The following is a 6,607-nucleotide window of genomic DNA, read 5'->3' on the forward strand; positions in this document are numbered from 1 at the left end:
TGGATATGAGTGAAAAGTAAGTGCACCAGAGCTTGAGGGTTGAGTATTGGGGGTAAAGGATGGATCCATACGAGATATAAGAGCTTGGAGAGTAGAGGTGAGACCGGTGAGAGTAGAGGTAAGTGTGGTTTGAAGCTCTCTTTTCCCTTGGTGAATAGCACTAAGGGTATCATCTATGGGAGTTTTGGGTGGATAGGAGGGTTCATTTGTTGGGAGAAAAGGCTCATAATACGAAGGTGGTTCTTCTTGATAAGGGTATGGAGATGGTGTATATTGAGGTGGTGGTTCTGGGTATGGTTCATATGGTTCATATGGTAGTTGGTGTGGTGGATAAGGGTTAGGGTCATATGGTAGTGTTTGGTAGTAGGGGACTTGTGAGTATGGTGGTTCAAAGCTATGTTGAGGAGGGGGTTCATAGGTATTTTGTGGTGGGTGTTGATTGTCACGAAGAGGTCCACCATAACCATTGTCTTGGTAAGCATCATAGAATGGTTGTTGATAGTGCCTTGGAGGTGGTTGTTGCCAAGAGGGTTGATCAAATCCTTGTGGCTCTTGCCATCTTTGATTGTCCCATCCTTGATCCAAGCTCTCATTGTAATCTTCTCTACCTACAACATGATTGTAACCAAACTCATAGCCAAATGGGTGAGAATTCATAGTAGCAGGAGAAATAAAAACTAATAAAAATTAATGAAAATAAACTCCTAAAACTAGAAATACTAACAAAGAAACGAAAAAGCAAAATTATTCACAATATTCACAATAACCAATAATAAGGCACACGTTTACAATTCCCCAACAACGGCGCCTGATAAACCACTATTTCATGGTTTATCTTGTACTCAATTGAGTGGTTTTTATCAAGTCTTCACCCACTTATTTATATAAATTGCATGGTTTTACAATTCCTTCCTCATTTTATGAGATTTATGAAAACATGTTTCCTATACTTTATTAATATTAAAATTAATTATCCTTTATTACCATTCGATGCCGTGATTTGTGTGTTGAGTATTTTCAGGTTTCATAGGACAGGAATGGCTTAGAGGACAGAAAGGAAACATACAAAAATGGAAGAAAAGCATAAAAATGGAGTTTTGAAGAGAAGGCAGCAACACGAACGCATGGACGACGCGGCCGCGTGCCTGGCGCAAAACACAATCGACTCGAACGCATGGACGATGCGGACCCGTGACCTGAGGGGAACGCATACGACGCGGACGCGTAACTAACGCGTACGCGTGACAAGAAAAAAAACTCCAGATGACGCGAACGCGTGACCCACACGCACACGTGACAGACGCCACGTGTAGAAACTGCAGAAAACGCCCCAGCGATTTCTGAAACCCTTTTTGGCCCAGATCCAAGTCCAGAAACACATACTAGAGGCTATAAAGTGGGAGAATGCATCCATTCATGGGAGATCATCTATCTTTTATTCACTTTTCATAATTTAAATGTAGTTTTTAGAGAGAGAGGTTCTCCCCTCTCTCTTAGGATTAGGATTAGGATTTATATTAGGATTTAGAATTTCAACTTCTTCTCAGGTTTAATATTCCTTTTATATTTTTATTTATTCTAATGCTTTTATTCATATCTGACTCATGTTACCAATTTGGCTTATGAATTCTTCGTATTTAGATTTGAATGTTTTATTTAATATAATTTGAGGTATTTTAGATTTGACTTTGCTTTGCTTTATTTATATGAATGCTTTTAATTTAATTTAGATATTTTCTCCCTTTTGGCTCTGGTTAAGTAATTGGTGACGCTTGAGTTATCAAATAAAGCAGTGGTTGAAATTGGGAGTTACTGATTAATTTGAGTTCCAATAACTCTAGCCTTTCCAAAGGAAAGACTAGGACTTGAGGATGAAATCAATTAGTCCACTTGACTTAACTAAGTGGGATTAAAACCCAATTCTCATCACCATTGATAAGGATAACTAGGATAGGAATTCCAGTTCTCATACCTTGCCAAGAGTTTTATTAATTATTAATTTATTTTTCTTGTCAATTAAATTACTTGTTCAAACCTTTTAAAAACCCGAAATTCTACCTTTTCCATAGCTAATAATAAGTCATACCTCCCTGCAATTCCTTGAGAAGACGACCCGAGGTTTAAATACTCGGTTATCAATTTTATTGGGTTTACTTAAGTGACAAACAAAAATTTTGTACGAAAGGATTCTCTGTTGATTTAGAAACTATACTTACAACGCGAGTATTTTTATAAAAATTCTTTACCAATAGAGCATTCCGATCGTCAGCGCCATTTTGATAAACGGATTTTTGCTAGTAAAGAATTCTCAATAAATTCTCGTTGCTAGTATAGTTTCTAAACCAACAAAGAATCCTTTCATACAAAATTTTGTTTGTCACTTAAGCAAACCCAATAAAAATAATAACCGAAGTATTTAAATCTTGGGTCGTCTCTCAAGGAATTGCAGGGAAGTGTTCTTGTTATTGGTTATGAATTTTTTGAGAAATTTTTTTGAATGAGGAATGGAAAAATAAATGATTATAAATTAAAGCAATGAAAATTAACAAGAGGTTTTATGTAATTAAAATAAAAAGCCTTGGCTAGGAGAAGATTAGTCGGAAGTTCTATCCTTGTTGGATTTCCCAAGATTAATAGTAATAGGTTGTTGTTTCTACTTAGTTAACCCTCAACGAATGAAGGAAAGTCAAGTAGTTGAGCTAATTCCAATTCACAAGTCCTAATCCTCCCCCTTGGGAAGGATTAACGTTAGTGACTAGAGAGCCAGCCAACAATTCCCAATTACAAATTAACTCTTGAGTCTTCCAACTCAAGGGTCTCCAAATATTAATCAATTTCAAAGCCAAGTTGGAAGCCTACTCCATTGACATGGATGCCAATTTTGCATACATGTAAAGGGAGTAGAAAGAAGACATGCTAATTGGACTCAATTGAAATAATCAAGAAATAATAAAATTAAATAAAAAAGTATCTTTGCATTAATTAATTCAAAAGTCGAAGGTATCCATTTAACTCTAAACAAAGTAAATGGGGAATAAAAAGAGTAAAGGAATAGGAAAAAAACTAGAATGATAAAGACTTCAACGGAGGTAGTAACTCTTTTCAATATCTAACTCAAAAGCATAAAACTAGGAATCCTAAAACCTAGAGAGAGGAGAGAGCCTCTCTCTCTAGAAAACTGCATCTAAAACCTAAATTGTAAATAATGATAAGTGTATCCCTGATTCCCCCACTCTGCAGCCTCTAATCAGTATTTTCGGGCTTAAAACTGGGCCAAAAATAGACCAGAAATCGCTGGGGGCGATTTCTGATACGCTGAAATTTCGCACAATCCATGCGTACGTGTGATGCATGCGTGAACATCTCTAAACGCAAGAGAAACTATGGAAAATTATATATCATTTCGAAGCCCCGGATGTTAGCTTTCCAACGCAACTAGAACCACCTCATTTAGACCTCTGTAGTTCAAGTTATGGTTAGTTAAGTATGAAGAGGTCATGCTGGACAGCTTAGCAATTCCTTTTATTTCTTGTATTCCTTCCACTTTTGCATGCTTCCTTTCCATCCTCTAAGACATTCCTGTCCTATAAACCCTGAAAACACTTAACAAACATATCACGACATTGAATGATAATAAGAGAGGACTAAACATAGCAAATTTAAGGCCAAAGAAGCATGTTTTCAATCATAGCACAAAATTAGGAAGGAAAATGTAAAACATGCGAATTCTATAAATAAGTGTGAGAATAGTGGATAAAATCCACTCAATTTAGCATAAAATGTACCACGAAATAGTAGTGCATCACTACCCCCTGCCATTCATCGATCAGATGCTTGATCGCCTGTCAGTCCGTTCGTTCCTTGGTCATGCAGGTTTCTACCGGAGATTTATGAAAGACTTCAGTAAGCTAGCCTTGCCTTTATCCAGACTGCTGCAGAAGGATGTTGAGTTCGAGCTGAGTGAGGACTGCATGGACTCGTTTGATAAGTTGAAGATCGCCTTGACTCAAGCTCCGATTGTGAGAGGACCCGACTGGAGCCAGCCATTTGAGATTATGTGTGATGCCTCCAACCATGCAGTAGGAGCGGCGCTGGCTTAGCGTGAAGGTAAGGACCCTTTTATAATTGCTTATGCTTCTAAGACCTTAGATGCTGCTCAGTCTAATTATACTACCACTGAAAAAGAGCTTCTGGCTATTGTTTTTGCTCTGAATAAATTCTGAGCCTACTTATTTGGTACTAAGGTGGTAGTGTACTCAGACCATGCAGCTCTAAAATATTTGTTAGCTAAAAAAGAGTCCAAACCAAGGTTAATATGTTGGATATTGTTGCTGCAAGAATTTGATTTAGAAATCAAAGATAGAAGTGGTTCCCAAAATTTAGTGGCGGACCACTTGAGTCGCTTAGAGCACATTAAGAATGACTCCACTCCTATCAATGATGCTTTTCCATTTGATAACTTGCACACAATATCTGAAGTAGTTCCTTGGTATGCACCTATAGCTAATTATTTAGTTAGTCATACCTTCCTGATAAACCCCATTTGTAGGGTTTATCTTATGCTTCATTTAAGGGATTTTATCACCTTTTACCCACATTTATTCAATGAAATATCATAGTTTTGTAAATTCTCATTTAATTGTGCTTAAGAGTGAACACATGCTTTTTAGGACTTAGAATAGCTAAATTTAATTCACCTTGATTTCATTAGATGTCTTGATATGTTTATTAAGTGATTTCAGATTTAGGACGCAAAGATTGGATCAAGGGAATGAAGGAAAATCATGTAAAAATGGAGAACTCATGAAGAAATGAAGGAATCGCAAAAGTTGTCAAGCCGACCTCTTCGCACTTAATCGACCATAACTTGAGCTACAAAGGTCCAAATGATGCGGTTCCAGTTGTGTTGGAAAGCTAACATCTGGAGGTTCGAAATGATATAATATTTGCCATAGTTGCATCACGTTTATGGGGCATGTACGCGTACATGCCGATTTGCACGTGATTCATTAAAAGCAAATTAGTGGCTAGCAAATTCTAAAGCCTTGTGGGCCCAATCCAACTCATTTCTGATGTTATTTAACCCAAGGATTGAAGAGGGATGAGACATCTAGTCATTAGTTTAGTTTTATTTTAGTTTTATTATGCTTTAGTAAGTTTTAGAGAGAGAAGCTCTCACTTCTCTGAATTAGGATTAGGTTTTAGATCTAGATCTACTTCTTCTTCTTCTCTCTTAATTTTCCTCTTTCATCTTCAATTGTTCTCTTGTAGATTGTAGAATTCTTCTTCTCTTGTAATTCCTTTGTATTGTTAGTTGTAGTTTATGAACTTTCTTTTGTAGATCTACATTTCTTCTTCAATGCAATTGGTAAGTTCTTTGTTATTTCATAATTGTCTTCCTTTTCTGTTGTTGATCTCTTGCTATTCTAGTTAGATCTCTCTTTAATTCTTACAATTCATGTTGTTTACTTTTATTGCCTTCTATGTGTTTGTTAAAATGCTTCTTCTAGTTATGAGTTTACTTTTCTATTGTTTTGCCTTCCTATTGTTAATCTCTTACTTTTGTAGTTGTAGATTCCTTTAATTCTTGCAATTTACTATGCTTTCCTTCTATGCCTTCCAAGTGTTTGATAAAATGCTTGGTTGGATTTTAGAGTAGATTTTAATGTTCTTAGCTTGGGAAGGTAACTTAGGAACTTTTGAGTTACTAATATCCAAGTGATTGACGATTGGGAGCCATTAACTCTAGACATCACTAATTGATTTGGTGGAGAACTAGGACTTATGGACTTGGATTGACATAGCTCACTTGACTTTTCTCTACTATTAGTTAGGTGTTAACTTAGTGGGGTTGGTCCTTGCCAATTCTCATGTTGTGGTTAGTGATTAAGATAGAGATCCTTGACCACCAAACCTTGCCGAGACCTTTTTAGTTGTTAGTTTATTTTCATTGCCATTTACTTTTCATGTTTCTTATCCAAAACCCAAAAAATATACCTCATAACCAATAACAAGACACTTTGTTGCTATTCCTAGGGAGAACGACTCGAGGTTCAATACTTTAGTTTATAAATTTAGGGGTTTGTACTAGTGACAAACAAATTTTTGTATGAAAGGACTATTGTTGGTTTAGAAACTATACTTGCAACGAGGATTCATTTGTGAATTTCTAAACCACACAAAATTCATCTCATCAAAATGGCGCCGTTGCCGGGGAGTTGCAATGGTGTTGTGTTATTGGTTATTGTATATATGTGAATAGTGTGAATATGTTTGCTTTTGTTAGTTCTTGCTAGTTTTAGGATTTGGTTTTCTTTGTTTCTTATTTGATTTTATTTTCATTTTCTCTTGCTACCATGAATTCTTACTTTGGCTATGAGTTTGGTTCTTACTATGTTGTAGGAAATGAGGGCTACAATGGAGATATGCATCAAGGATGGGACAATCAAAGGTGGGAGGAGCCATATGCATATGATCAATCCTCTTGGCAACAACCTCCACCAATGCACTATGAACAAGAGCCATTCTATGATGCATACCAATCAAATGGCTATGGTGAGCATCCTTGTGACTTTCAAGAACCACCACCATATGCCTATGAGCCATA

The sequence above is a fragment of the Arachis hypogaea genome, chromosome 11 (assembly GCF_003086295.3).
Source record: "Arachis hypogaea cultivar Tifrunner chromosome 11, arahy.Tifrunner.gnm2.J5K5, whole genome shotgun sequence".
Lineage (NCBI taxonomy): Eukaryota > Viridiplantae > Streptophyta > Magnoliopsida > Fabales > Fabaceae > Arachis > Arachis hypogaea.